Source organism: Erythrolamprus reginae, unplaced genomic scaffold, assembly GCF_031021105.1.
Source record: "Erythrolamprus reginae isolate rEryReg1 unplaced genomic scaffold, rEryReg1.hap1 scaffold_252, whole genome shotgun sequence".
NCBI classification, from domain to species: Eukaryota; Metazoa; Chordata; class Lepidosauria; order Squamata; family Dipsadidae; genus Erythrolamprus; species Erythrolamprus reginae.
In genome coordinates this window covers 39,388-55,584 of record NW_027248619.1, presented here as the reverse complement: position 1 = coordinate 55,584, position 16,197 = coordinate 39,388, and the positions used below count along the sequence as shown (strand labels likewise).

Genomic DNA, 16,197 nt, shown 5'->3' with positions numbered 1-16,197 from the left:
AAGGCCAATATAATTGGAGTCATCCTAATTTCTAAGGCAGAATGTTCCAGAGGCCAGAGTTATGGTGGACAAAGCATGTCTCCTAGTCTCTGCCAGCTGACATTCCTTGGTTGATAGGACCCTTAACATGACCAACCTGTTGGACCCATTTTGACCTATATTCTATTGTTTTTGTTTTGTTTTTCTTGATTTGCATAAAACATGTTATCTTCTTCATATTTTAGATCTAATGTATACAATTTAATTATCTTATAGTAATATTCAGCTATTGTAATACACCAATATTAAAACATATTAAATATATTTTAATTGGATATAAGTTATCTATAAATTATTTGTAAATTTTTCCTTGTTTCTATGCCATTAATTTTAATCCTTCATCTATAATTCTCATAGTATATAGAGATGGTCTGGAAGGTTATACAATTTTACAGTTTTATGCTAGTTTATGCTGATCTGTTGTCAAAAGAACTAACTGCAAGAAAACAAGGCAACGTGTTGCTCATAACCCACTGTGAAGTTATTCTCTTGGATGTGACTTAAACTCCCAGGATGTTGTACCTCTTCTGCTTCATTCTCAAGCAGCTAATAAGATTTTGGCCAGGTGTCCTGCATTGGGATTTCCTAAGAAGTTTTTTTCTTAGTTCCTAAGAAGAAAGAGCACTCTCTGATGCCAGAGTGTCTGGGAGCTGTAATCTAAGGACAAATTAGAAAATGAAGCAGCAAGAAAGGAAATTGTTCTGTTTCTCTTAGTGTACCTACTGTATATACAAGATTTTTTTTTCTGCCTCAGCTTGCAAAAGTATGCAAAAGTATTATCCTTGTCTAGCAGATTTATAGAGAAGTTGGAAGCCTCATAATATAATTCAGTGAAAGAGTTATAATTTTAATAGTTATAAGAAGAGTCAGATTTACCAGATACGTTGCATTTCCCATAAAGAACAAACATAGCATTTTTATAAGTCCACAAATTTTGTATTGTGAAATTCTAAAATTTCATTTACATAGGGGACATACCTCCAAAAAGATGGATAGTTAACTTCGATAGAGATCTTCATGATGGCCTTGTCCTTGCTGCACAAGTGGCAAGTTATTGTCCCTATTTGGTAAGAAAGTTTTTTAAAACTTTTTGTTATTTTATGTTTGTTTATAATACATTTTTACATATTAATGGGAAAGGCTAATTTGGTACTTTTATGAAATGTGAATCAAACCAAACTAAAAACAACAATAAATTTAATTATTTTATGACTATACACTATTTAATATGATTATTATGTTGGATTTTACATTTCAGGTGTCCTCTTCTGAGTATGTTATTTTTTAAACTATGCTCAAACCCATTGTCAAACCTTCTCTTTTATCTGAGTCTCTGACTAGGATTGAAAAATTTTCTTTATCTTTGGGGATATTTTTTTTATTCAATTTGATGCCATCTCAGTCAAAAAGAAGGGTGTCAAACTCAATTTCATTGAGGGTCTCATCAGGGCTGTAGTTGACCTGGGGTGTGTGTGTTGCCAATTGGATGAGTGTGGCTGACTGGGGGTTTGTGACCCACTTGACACCACTCCCTGGATGTAGTCAGCTCCTGATGGCTGGGTCAGGATGGAATAAGTCATACTGGCTAACTTGATGTGGGGACAATTTGGGGCCCCACAAGTCCCTTGCCTCCCCAAACTGCTGGCAGCCAAGTGCATGCACACACACACACACACACACACACATGAACACACATTACAAGTTTGGGAACTTTTACCCACGTAGAAAGGAGAGTGTCTACTCCACAAGCCCAGGCATGATTGGCACTTTGTAAGCTCAGATGTGGGTAAAAGTCTTCAAGTTTGGAATTAGGTGGGTTTGTGTGCATGTGGACGGCATGCCAAAGGAGATGTTCTTCTCCCAATCCCAGACATTGGTGGCATTTCCCTTACTGGTGTACCCTCCCAGTAAAGGAGGAGGCGAAGGACACTGCTGCTTTCTGTGGAGATGTGGAGGAGAAAGTTTCATGAAGCAGTTTATTCTGAATCCAACTTCTGCATTTATAAATCTCTAAAGAGCAAGACGATGCGGCAGAGTGGTAAGGATTCTGGGTTTTGGGGGCAACCTTCACATGCTGCTCTTCCACTATCCCCTCCTCATCTCCAGAGATCTTTCAAGGTAGAAAGATCTTTGGAGGACTCCGAATAAATTCCTTCCTGCAAACTTTTACTGTATCAGCATTATGGTTGCCTAAAATGGCCAGTTGCATGTAAGATAATTGTATAATATTAGTTCAGGAGTGTATTAACATGGGCCTAATAGAATTAACATTTCAAATTTAAACAAATATTTGAAATAAATCTGCAAAAACAATTTTAAAACAAAGAACAAACATAAGCTTTTAACATGCAAAAACAAATTTAAAACAAAAAACCCATAAGCTTTTTAGTTCTCTCTCTCATGCAATTTTTTCCAAGCCAGATGCTCGGCATCTTTTATTGGTTTTATTGAGCTGTGGAAACTCTCAGGATAGAGTAGAGGTGTGCATCAGTGAGGCACTTTTGTTCACCCTCATCACAGAGAAAGGTTGCTCACACAGGTATGTGCTTCCAAACATGCACAGCATTTAAACAGCTTGTAGACGGAGTTGGGGCATTGTTTCAGGGATGAACCTGGTGAATTGTGCGGGCCAGGGTGGTTTCCACTTACCTTTGCCATCGGTTTGCATTGGAATTTTTGCATGTTCCCTCGTGCAGTTTGGCTTCTGTGCATGCTCAGTAGCTGGAATCAGCCTGAAACATAGCTAAGGAGCTGATCAGCTGTGGTTCAGGTGAAGGAATAAAGGTCAGTTTAAACCCAGGGATGAGCAGGATGGTCCTTTTATAAGCAACAGAACAGGAAAAATCCTCAAAACAATTTTAAAAATTGCAAAAAATATCCCCAAAATGAAGGTAGCACCACATACTGGCACCAGTCAATCCAGTTTAGTGACTTCCACAGCTGGTCACTACCAGTTCAGGAGATCCAGTCCAAACCAGGAGGAACCCACCCCTGATGCACTCCCTACAGAATCATATTTTGTCTTAAGTGTGCTGTTACATTGGAATTCTATCAGTTCCATCTGCATGTTTACAGGTACTTCCTCCACATCAACTGCAAATGGATTTCTGAGTAGTCCAAAATTGAAAGTCATGAGATACCATTCAGATGGTTGGTAGCGGAGGGAGGGATGGTTACGTGGAGAGGAAAGAAAATCACAATTGACATGACTGAGCAATCAGAAGATTATAGAAGAACATTTGAACAAGAAAGGAGAAAGCAGTACAGAAGCGGAATTCTTAAAGTCAAGAAGAGAAGGAAACAGAGAAGTAGATAGAAAAAAAGGAAAAGAAGAAAAAGAAGACAGAACAGGAAACCTACGAGAACCAAGAAGTACCAGAAGAGTGAGAGTAACTTATAGACAATAAAATGCAAAATTCAATCAAATTATTCTTAGTTAATATAAATGGAATAAATTCAGAAGAAAAGGGGACAACTCTTTAATAATTTATGAAAACACAATGCTGACATTATATGCATGGAGGAAGTACATATTAAAAAAGATGATGTTAAAATATTGGAAAAAACAAAATTAGGTAAACTCTTTACATCTCTAGCGGAATTAAAAAAAAGAGGGATTATAGCATATATTAAAACTTGGTTTAATTCCCCAAAAAATTGCTTAAAAAGAAGGAAGAATATTAATAATGGAAATTACAATAAAGGAAAAGAAAGTAGCATTTGCCATAATTTAATGCCCCAAATGTTAACTAGAAAGAAATTTATAAGAAATTATACAATCAAATTGTTAAAGTAGAAAAAGAGTACATCTGCATTATAGCTGACATCAATGCAGTATCAGATATAAAAACATTATAAAGGTGGAAGAGAGAAAAATAAAAATAGAAAAGTATTACCTTCAAATTTCTTAGATATGGTGAATGGATTTAAATTAAAAGATATATGGCGAGAAAGGCACCCTAAACAAGAAAAGTATACATATTTTTCCATCCCACATAAATCATAGTTCAGATTAGATATGGTCTGGACTGATATGGAATTAGAAAAAAATATTACAACAGTGTAAATAGAACCCAATACATGGGCTGGTCACAATCCCATAACATTAGCAATAGAAGGAGATAAAAGGAAAGGAAAGAAAGAAAGAAACAGATGGATAATGAACCAGAGGATGATAGGGGGAAAAGGATATAAGCAATATATGGAGAAAGAGTTAGATTTAAAATAAATAAATAAATTGGACTGATGAAACTACTACCCAAATTATATGGAACACAACTAAAGCATATACAAGGGGATTAACTATTACATACCCACTTAGGAGAAATAGGAATAGATATAACCAGATAAAAGAAATTCAAAATAAAATAGGAGAATTAGAAATTAAAATGCAAAGAGATCCAATTAACAGTAGAATTAATAAAGAAAGAGAACTACTTAAACATAAAATGAATTTGGCAACACAAGAAAAAATAGCTATTAAAATTAAAATGTCTAAACAAAATTATTTTGAACATGCTAACAAACCGGGCAGATGATTAGCATACAAGTTAGGAAAACAAAACGAAAAAAGATACATATAACAATTAGAGGACAAATCAGAGATTAGACAATTTGATATAGAAGAAAAAAAGAATAGTAATGGAATATTTCCAAGATTTATACAAAAAAGATGAAATAGATGAACAAGACATACAAACATTTAAATCAATGTAATATCCCAAGAATACCAGAAATTAATAAAGATAGAATGGAAGAAGATATAATATTAACAGAATTATAAAGGGTGATTCAAAAACAAAAAAATTATAAAGCTCCCGTACCTGATGGGATTCTAGCTGAATTTTGTAAAGAAATGCAAGAACCTTTAAAAAATCTACTTTTGTTAACATTTAATGAAATACTGCCTAAGGGCAAAACACCACAAACATAGAAAGATGCATTGATTACTCTGATACCTAAAAATAATTTGTTGAGACATATGATTAGTTACAACAGACCAATTTCATTATTAAATACCGATTATAAAATATTTACTACAATAATTGCAGAATGGCTAAAAAAGATAATTAATGAGATAATACATGTAGAACAAAATTGCTTTTTGCCAAATAGAAACATCAGAAACAATGTGAGGAATGTACTAAATAGCTTAGAGTACTAGTTTCTCAAGGTGTACTAGAGCACACCTTGAGAAATCAGTTACCTTAATGTTTCTTGATGCAGAGAAGGCATTTGGCAATCTAAATTGAATTTTTTAAAAAGCCAATTAATGAGCATGAACTTTGGAGAAAAATTCATAAGAACAATACAAACCATATATACTAAGCAAACAGCTAAAATTATTATCAACGGAGATACCACAAAGAATATAACTATAGAGAAAGGAATACACCAAGGTTGTCCCGTAATGTAATGCAGCCATGTGTGCAGCCTCCACTTCCTTAGCACCCTTCGAGGAGAAGGGCTGTGTGGACAACCTTTGGTTCAGGAAGATTACGTGCAGTAGAGCACAGACACCGCAATTTTGGTTTCTTTTTATCTAATTCCTATAATATTCTTGCAGATTTAAATAGTGAGGTTGTTGCGGACATTAACAAGGCCCTCCAGGTAGAGGATGAGGGGATGTTCCAAAGGGAAGTTGTTGTAACAGAGGTGCATTTTCTTGTGGGTGACTCAACTGTTAGAGGTGTTGATTTGGGACAGAGTAAGGATGTGGTGAGGCTGATGAAGTGTCTCCCAGGGGCCACTGCCAGCAGGGACAGGAGGCGGATTACAAATATTGTAAAGGCTGTGAGTAAAGATAGTAACATTGATGTGGTGGTGCATCTTGGCACAAATGACTTGTCTCAGAGAAATGTTAATCAAGTAAAAAGAGATTTCCAATGTCTTAGTGTGGAGTTGGGCAGAATAACTGATTCAGTGACTTTCTCAGAGGTGTTACTGGTTTGTGGTCAGGAGGATAAAACAACTTGTATTGCAGAGTTTAATGAGTGGTTAAGGCAGTAATGTAAAGCTGAAGGTTTTGGATATAATAGTCGCGATGTTAGTAGGTGGTCTAATAGGGAGTTGTTTAAGAGGGAAAGTTTGCACCCATCATACAGAGGTACCCAGGTGCTTGGTGAGGAGTTCAGAACTTTTTTGGACTGGCATTTAAACTAGGTAAAGGTGACAGAGATGTAACTGATGTGGATGATTTCTGTCCCTGAACAATGAGGATAAATCAGTTTGCTGAAATTTATGAAAAGGGAGCTGTAAATGAAATAGACGTACCGTGTTTCCCCGAAAGTAAGACAGTGTCTTACTTTCTTTTTATCCCCAAAAGCCCCACTATGTCTTACTTTCGGGGTATGTCTTATATTGGAAAAAAATTGTTGATTTTTTTGTTTTAACCATAAAATTAACATTTAGACGTGGTGACGTATGGAGGGGGGTGGCGCGGAAGTGGGCAGGAGGCGGCGCTCATTAAGATCAGAGGGAGGTGGCAGACACGGCGACGTATGGAGAGGGGGACGGTGCGGACGTGGGCAGGAGGCGGCGTGCAGCTAGATGAGAGGGAGGCGGCAATACCCCCGTGTTTCCCCGAAAGTAAGACATATGTCTTACTTTCGGGGTATGGCTTATATTAGCCGACCCCCTGAAACCCCCGATACGTCTTACAATCGGGGGTGTCTTACTATCGGGGAAACAGGGTAGTTGTTGAGGATAAGAGACAAACAAATAATGATAATAATATTCGTCGGGTAATGTGCACAAATGCCTCCAGGGAAATCTGAGGATTATGACAATAAGATGGTGGATGAAATTACCCAAATGGCAGTAAAGGGAGATATTGTGATTATGGGTGATTTCAACATGTCTGATGTTAACTACCCTTACATGCAAAAGTAAAAATATAGTAGAGGCCCTTACAGGAGCAGCTGTGGTACAGCTGGTTAAGACACCAACTTGACGGAAGAATATTCTAGATTTAGTTTTTACAAAGGGGAACAGGGTTTCAGAGGTTAAGGTGGGAGAAAACCTTGCAGTGACCACCTACATTTGTGGCTTAATGTAAAAACTGATTGTGAGCAATCCTATACTACAACCAAAGTATTGGATTTCAGAAAAACAAATTTCAGTAAAATGGGGAAATATTTAAATAATGAATTAAAGGGCTGGGATAAAATGGCAGGAGCAAGTGCGCAGTGGACTGTATTAAAAAAGGCCATCTTCAAAACCACTGGACTGTATGTAAGGCAAATAACTAAAGATAAAAGGAAGAAACCGCTATGGTTTAGTAATGATGTAAGGGCTATAGTCAATGAAAAAAAGTCTGCCTATAGGAGGTATAAAGTGTCTGGAAGTATAGCTGACAGAAAGGTATATAAAATGAGACAGAAGGAGGCAAAACAGATAATATATGCTGTTAAAGCCTCAAAAGAGGAAGAAATTGCAAAATCTGTGAAGAAGGGGGATAAAACCTTTTTCAGATATATTAGTGATAGGAAGAAGAAAAACTGCAGTATCACAAAGCTTAGTACTGGAGACAATACATACATTGATGGGAATAACCCTGGACTCAGGCTGCTGCTGCTCAATGCCAGGTTGGTAGTTAACAAGGCTCTCCTCATCCGGAATTTGATCCTGGAGGAGGAGGCTGGCCTGGTATGTGTGACTGAAACCTGGCTGGGCACAGAGGGAGGAGTTCCTCTCTCTGAAATATCAGGTACAGCATCAGCCGCAACGCCAGGGAAGTGGGGGAGGAGTGGCTATTATACCTAAGGAGACTATTAGCCTACATAGACTCACTACTCCTGAGATTGTGGTTTGTGAGTGCCTTTTTGTGAAATTAGACCTAGGAGTTCAGGTGGGCTTGTTGCTCATGTACCTGCCTCCCAGCTGCGTGTCAACAGCCCTGCCTGTGCTGCTCGAGGAGGTAGCCAGGCTGGCAGTGGAGTTCCCTGGACTTATTGTCCTGGAGGACTTGAATCTGCCATCGCTCGGCAAATCCTCTGGGTTAGCACAGGAGTTCATGGCCACTATGACAGCCATGGACCTGACCCAAGTAGTTCAGGGTCCAACTCAGGTAGGGGGACACACATCCAACATGATATTGAATGATGGTCTGAGATTAAGGGGCTTAGAAGCTGTGCCTTTGTCATGGTCAGACCATTTTCTGGTGTGGCTTGACTTCAAGGCTCCAATCTTCCCCGCAGGGAGGCAGAACCGATTAGGTGGTTCCGCCCCAACACCTAATGGATCCAGAGGATTTTCAGAGGGCACTTGGGGCTTTACCGGATACACTCATACACAGTTCGGCAGAGTCTTTCATTGTGGCATGGAATAAGGCTGCAGCTGGGGCTCTTAGTTTAGTTTTAGTTTAGTTTTATTGGATTTGTATGCCGCCCCCTCCGTAGACTCGGGGCGGCTAACAACAGTGGTAAAAACAACATGCGACAATCCAATACTAAAACAGCTAAAAACCCTTATTTTAAAACCAATCATACATACAGACATACCATACATAAATTGTAGAAGCCTAGGGGGAAAGAATATCTCAGTTCCCCCATGCCTGACGACAGAGGTGGGTTTTAAGAAGCTTAGGAAAGGCAAGAAGGGTGGGGGATATTCTAATCTCTGGGGGGAGTTGGTTCCAGAGGGCCGGGGCTGCCACAGAGAAGGCTCTTACCCTGGGTCCCGCCAAACAACATTGTTTAGTTGACGGGACCCGGAGAAGGGCCACTCTGTGGGACCTAATTGGTTGCTGGGATTCGTGTGGCAGAAGATAACCTGGAGATAACCTGGCCCAGTGCCTGAAGGGCTTTATAGGTCATAACCAACACTTTGAATTGTGACCGGAAACTGATCAGCAACCAATGCAGACTGCGGAGTGTTGGTGTGACATGGGCATATTTAGGGAAGCCCATGATTGCTCTTGCAGCTGCATTCTGCACGATCTGAAGTTTCTGAACACTTTTCAAAGGTAGCCCCATGTAGAGAGCGTTACAGTAGTCGAGCCTCAAGGTGATGAGGGCATGAGTGACTGTGAGCAGTGACTCCCGATCCAAATAGGGCCGCAGCTGGTGCACCAGGCAAACCTGGGCAAACGCCCCCATCGCCACAGCTGAAAGATGTTTCTCTAATGTGAGCTGTGGATCGAGGAGGATGCCCAAGTTGCGGACCCTCTCTGAGGGGGTTAGTAATTCCCCCCCCAGGGTAATGGATGGACAGATGAAATTGTCCTTGGGAGGCAAAACCCACAGCCACTCTGTCTTATCAGGGTTGAGCTTGAGTCTGTTGACACCCATCCAGACCCCAACAGCCTCCAGACACCGGCACATCACTTCCACTGCTTCACTGACTGGACAAGAGGTGGAGATGTACAACTGGCTATCATCTGCATATTGATGATACCTCACCCCATGCCCTTGGATAATCTCACCCAGTGGTTTCATGTAGATATTAAACAGCCGGGGGGAGAGGACTGATCCCTGAGGCACCACACAAGGGGAGCAATCTAGAGGTCGACCTCTGACCCCCCCACTAACACCGACTGCGACCGACCGGAGAGGTAGGAGGAGAACTACTGAAGAACAGTGCCTCCCACTACCAAACCCTGCAGCTGGCTGGATTGCGCCTTTGCGATCTCTCTGTGGCACTAGACCCCGGAGAGCTCCTTGGTTTACCGAGGAACTCTGGGTGTTGAAACGCCAGAAGAGACGTCTAGAGAAGTGGTGGAGGAAATGTGAATCTGATCAAACACTTGTAAGAGCTCATATTAAGACTTACAAAGTGGTACTCAAGGCAGCAAGATGCGCGTATCATGCCCCTTGATTGCATCAGCAGAATCCCCTCCGGCCACTTTGTTTAGGGTGACCCGCTCCCTTCTTAACCAGGGAGGCATTGGGGAGCCCTTGCAGAACAGTGCTGAGGACTTTAACTCATTTTTTGCTGATAAAGTCGCTCAGATCCGGATGAACCTCGACTCCGATTGTACAGCAGTGTCGGCTGACAATGGGGCCCATACTTGTCAATCTGTCTGGGAGGAGTTTCACCTGGTGACACCTGTTGAAGTGGACAAGGCCATGGGTGCTGTGAGTTCTGCCACCTGTTTACTGGATCTGTGTCCCTCTTGGATGGTTTCGACCAGCAGAAAGGTGACATGAAGCTGAGTCCAGGAGATTTTCAATGCTTTTCTGAGGGGGGTTCCTTTCCGGCTCCCTACAAGGAGGCACTCATGCACCCCCTCCTCAAGAAGCCTTCCCTGGACTCAGCCGTACATAACAACTATTGTCCAGTTTCCAACTTTCCCTGGACCTCTCAGCAGCTTTCGATACCATTGACCATGGTATCCTTCTGCACTGGCCGGAGAGGCTGGGAGTGGGAGGCACTGTTTTGCAGTGGTTCTCCTCCTACCTCTCCGGTTGTTCGCTGTCGGTGTTAGTGGGGAGTCGGAGGTCGACTTTGTGGGGTGCCTCAGGGTCATTCCTCTTCCCTTCTGCTATTCAATATCTACATGAAACCGCTGGGTGAGGGACTTCCGGTCTGGACCGGGACCGCTGGGGAGGCTCCGGGGCAGGGCTCTGTCCCCAAGACTCCTTTCACCCCCCAGAGGTCACGGATTGCGGTTGGATCGGGTCCGGACAGCCCGATCCCAGAACAGGGGGCTTCCCTCTGTCTGAGGAGCTATCGCTGAAGCTCCGGAGGCAGTGGTCTGCCCTGCAGCTCTGGAAAAAGGGAGAACCAATCCTCGGCACCCAGAGGATATGACCATTGCGATCCCCCCACACCAGTGGGAAGCAAAAAAGTGAAAGGAAGAAAGTCGAGATCTCTGAAGTCTAACAGAGTGAAAAAGAATACTAAAAGAAAAGAAGAATCAAGGTAAAATTTCATTGTTCCATGTTAAATACAGAAGATTGAAGTAAAGTGAAAGTTATAAGTGAAAGTTTTCTTAACAAGGCGAAAGAGGAAGTTGGTAGAAAAATTCATATCCTGGAGCCAAACAACGGCCGGATCTATTTTCTCTCTTTCGTTACTTAAGTTGAATTTGAACTTTTGAACTTTTAAATTCGGAAGAAAGCTGGATATAAAATTTAAATTGAAAATATGAAGAGTTATAACCTGGCAAAGCTGAAATAAAGATTGGAATTACTAAGTCTTCAGAATAACATCAAATCCCAGGCACTACTTTTGATAGCGGAGGGATTACGTTTCTTTTGTTCCAACTTCTAATTTTAAAATGAAATAAACCTGCAATCTGCAATTAATTAAACAACTTAATGAATTGACGATTTGGTGACTAAAAAATTAAGAAGATTTACACTGTTTGAGTGATCGTGATTGGAATCGCTTTTATTGGATTATTGGCTTTCTCTCTGGACTCGCAGTAAAGAAGAGATTGTCTGCTTTCCTTGGGCTGCTTTCGTAGGATTTATTTTAAAATCTGGAACTGACCTAAACTTAATAAATTTTGATCTGGAAAAATACTAAACTTTGGACTTTGGCATAGTGACTGAATAAAACTTAACAAGACTTCGACTTTCTTGGCATTATTTGGCATTTTGAGACTTTGGGATCATTATAAAAGGTTTTGGAAAATCAAATAGAACTTCAATAAACAAGGATATCTACGTTTAAAAGAAGATTATAAGTATATTATTGTTGTATTATTTGATATCTTGTTTTTTTCCTACTCCTTTTCTTTTTTCTCCTTTACATTACTTCTGGTTTTTTCCCTTGTTCTCCTTGTTTCTAGACATTAGTATAAATTTTAAAATAGAAATAGTTTGAAATAAATGAACTGCTATTCCTTGATCCCCTCTCTCTCCCTGTGGTGGTGTTCCCTCCTTTTTTCTTCCCTTTTACTTTTTTCCTTTCCTCTTTTTTCCTTATTTTCCCACTTCTGCTTTCTTCCCTCTCCTTGCTGCTCTCTCCTCTCTTATTTTGTTTTCTTTTTTTTCTCTAAGACTAGTATATTGGTTAACTGAGATTGATTTGCTATAATAATATACTATACATTATTGCTTTTTGAAATTGAAAGAATTTTTTGAAATTGAAAGAAACTTTAAAGGTTAATTCCTTTAAAAAAAAAACAAGAATAAGGTTTATTAAAAATTTATATTTTTAAACATTGATAAGGTATATATTAAGTATAGACATATATAGATTTTAAAGCACTAAGATTATCAATATCTCTGTTGTGTTTGTTGTGTTTTTGCATTGTGATATTTAGAAATAATTAGCGAAGTTTGATAGGATTGGAGTTTGTTGGAGTTTTCTTCCCCTTCTTTAAAATCTACAAATAAGAAATAACACAGAAAAATGTTGCAAAGCAAAGGATGTCAAGTACGTCTACATATACTAAGACCATTAAAAAACAAACATTAATGTCGGCCTCATCTCCCCAAGTATCAACTCAGCCTTCTCCTGTACACCAAAGCACTACTGCAACCATGTTAGCCAAAGAGAAGGAGAAAGAGAAAGCACAACAGCCTACCCTTGTAACGATACAAGAAACATTAAACACAATGAAAGATTTTATGTTAAAATCTCAAGAAGACGCAAATCAACAACGAGAAGCTTTAAAAGCAGAAATGGGTGAATTAAAGGCTGATACAGGAGAAATGAAGGAGCAGGAAATTCAACAAACTTTGAAAGAAAATGAAGAAAGGGTGAAGGCGGTAGAAGAGAGAACTGGAAAAATGGAAAAGAGAATGGACTACTTTGAAGGCAGATCCGATGCACGCTATCGAAAATATGATGAATCAATTACACATCTTGAAGTACAACGAGCATCCTATGGTTTAAGATTTCAGAACATAATAGAAGAAAAAGACGAAGATTTACAAGCAAGAATGGCAGAAATTATTGGAGGAATCCTTCAGATGGATCCCACAGAATTAATAAAAGAAATTGATGAAGTTTTCAGAGTACAAACTAGCTATGTACGTCGGCACAACCTACCAAGAGAAGTCCATATCAAATTTGTTAGGAGAACTATAAGAGATGACATTTTGAAATGGTCAAGAAATGAAAAACTACAAGACAAAGGAAAAGAAATCACAATACTGAAACAAGTTCCAAGAAGTGTAAGAGAAAGCAGAAGGGATTATCATTTTCTGACCAAAATTTTGATCAAAGAAAACATAACTTTCCGTTGGCTTATTCCAGAAGGACTATCACTTTATTGGCAAACCAAAATATATAAAATAGAAAATTTGGAAGAAGCAAAAGACTTTTATGAAACCAGTGGAATACGTCAACTTGAGCAACCAATGAAAGAACTGCCAGAAAGAAGGGAGGAGGACACGGGGCGTGCAGCAGAGGGAGGAGAGGAGGACCTAGGTGCAAGAAGAATACAACCACAGCGCGAAACTAAAGACACCAAGAAATATTACAAATGACTACGTCAAAAGACTTGAAAATCTTTTCCGTAAATGTGAATGGTTTAAATGAACCAAGAAAAAGAAAACAAATATTCGCAAAAATTAATCAAAAAGCTCAAATAGTAATATTACAAGAAGTTCATATAAAAAGGACAAACCGAAAATTATTATTAAATCCAAAAATTGGAAATATGTATGCTGCATTGGCAGATCAAAGAAAAAGAGGGATAGCGATGTATGTTGAGAACTCCACAAACTCCAAACAATTATATGCAGACCGAGTCTTCGGAGAGGGGCGGCATACAAATCTAAGTAATAATAAATAAATAAATAAATAAATATTAATTGTGCAGATCAATATAGAGCCTAAACCTCTTGTCATTGTCTCTATTTATGCCTCAAATGAAAATCAAACGACATTCTATAAACAATTGCATCAGAAAATAAATGAATTAAATATTGAAAATATGATTATAATTGGCGATTTCAATGCAATTTCAAATAGATTATTAGATCATTCAGGGGGGGGGGAAATAGTAAGAAAAAGAAAAATATATTACCAACTACTTTCCAAAAGATGAAATCAGAATTATTATTAAATGATATTTGGAGGGAAAGACATCCTCAAACTAGACAGTATACTTTTTATTCAAACCCTCAGGAAATTTGGACAAGAATAGATATGGTGTGGGCTTCAAAAACAACAGCAGAACAAATAAAAGAGGTAGAAATAGAAGTAAATACTTGGGCAGATCATAATCCTGTAGTAGTTTACATGAAAAGTAATAAGAAACACTCAAATTGGCAGATGAATAGAAATATTTTAAAAGATAAAAAATATAAGGAATGGATAGAGAATGAATTAAATATTTTTTTTTGAAATAAATAAAAATTTAGATACTACCCCTCAAAACCTATGGGATACTGCCAAGGCATACATCAGAGGATTAAGGATTTCCTACACAGCAAAGGTAAATAAAGAAAAAAAAATACAATATGAACAGTTAATCACTGAATTAAGACAAGTAAACATAGAAACATAGAAGACTGATGGCAGAAAAAGACCTCATGGTCCATCTAGTCTGCCCTTATACTATTTCCTGTATTTTATCTTACAATGGATATATGTTTATCCCAGGCATGTTTAAATTCGGTTATTGTGGATTTACCGACCACGTCTGCTGGAAGTTTGTTCCAAGGATCTACTACTATTTCAGTAAAATAATATTTTCTCATGTTGCCCTTGATCTTTCCCCCAACTAACCTCAGATTGTGTCCCCTTGTTCTTGTGTTCACTTTCCTATTAAAAACACCTCCCTCCTGAACCCTATTTAACCCCCTTCCTGCTTGTTATACCTCTAGCTATGCAGCCAAGCATCCTACTTGCCTTTCCTACCGCCTGACCACACTGCTCACCCATTTTGAGACTGTCAGAAATCACTACCCCTAAATCCTTCTCTTCTGAAGTTTTTGCTAACACAGAATTGCCAATGCAATACTCAGATTGAGGATTCCTTTTCCCCAAGTGCATTATTTTACATTTGGAAACATTAAACTGCAGTTTCCATTGCTTTGACAATTTATCTAGTAAAGCTAAATCATTTACCATATTACAGACACCTCCAGGAATATCAACCCTATTGCACACTTTAGAGTCATCGGCAAATAGGCAAACCTTCCCTACCAGACCTTCCCCTATGTCACTCACAAACATATTAAAAAGAATAGGACCCAGAACAGACCCTTGTGGCACACCGCTTGTAACCTGTCTCTGCTCAGAATACTCGCCATTAACAATAACTCTCTGATGTCTATGCTTCAGCCAGCTTGAAATCCACTGAACTATCCAGGGATTAAGTCCAATCTTCACTAATTTATCCATCAGCTCTTTATGTGGAACCGTATCAAAGGCTTTGCTGAAGTCCAGATAGGCAATATCCACGGCACCACCTTGATCCAACACCTTTGTGACATAGTCAAAGAAATCAATGAGATTAGTCTGACATGATTTGCCTTCAGTAAAGCCATGCTGATTTGGGTCCAATAAGTTATTGTTTTTTAGGTGCTGATTTATCCTCTTTTTGAGTAGAGTCTCCATCATTTTAACTACAACTGATGTCAAGCTAACTGGCCTGTAGTTACCAGCTTCTTCTCTACTGCCCTTCTTGTGGATAGGCACAACACTGGCCATTCTCCAATCCTCAGGAACATCTCCTGTTAACAGGGATTGGTTAAACAAATCAGTCAGGGGGGTAGCAATGACAGATCTGAGTTCTTTAAGAACTCTGGGGTGGATGCCATCTGGACCCATTGCCTTATTTATCTTTAATCGTTCAAGTTCTTCTAAGACATTGGCTTCTAAGATCACTGGAGCTGAATCAGTACAGCTGGAAGCAATGCTATATCCCCCTATAGTATTATTTTGTAAGGTGTCTTTTGAGAAAACTGAACAGAAGTAGCTATTGAAATGGTCAGCGATCTCCTTATTCCCATCAATGCATGTATTATTCCCGGTACTAAGCTTCGTGATGCTGCAGTTTTTCTTCTTCCTATCACTAATATATCTGAAGAAGGTTTTATCCCCCTTCTTTACAGATTTGGCAATTTCTTCCTCTTTTGAGGCTTTAGCAGCATATATTATCTGTTTCGCCTCCTTCTGTCTCATTTTATACACCTCTCTATCAGCTATACTTCCAGACTCTTTATACCTCCTATAGGCAGCCTTTTTTTCATGGACTATAGCCCTTACATCATTGCTAAACCATAGCGGTTTCTTCTTCCTTTTACCTTT

General features: G+C 39.1%; 1 long non-coding RNA gene across 1 annotated transcript in view; it reads left to right on the top strand.

Annotated features, from left to right (window-relative positions):
* The first annotated feature begins 1,012 nt into the window (after positions 1-1,012).
* LOC139156052 (uncharacterized) overlaps positions 1,013-16,197 on the top strand; it is a 42,295-nt gene continuing 27,110 nt past the window's right edge. Inside the window, exon 1 of the long non-coding RNA XR_011557197.1 lies at positions 1,013-1,106. This is a non-coding gene — a long non-coding RNA (uncharacterized lncRNA). The remainder of the gene's footprint in view (positions 1,107-16,197) is intronic.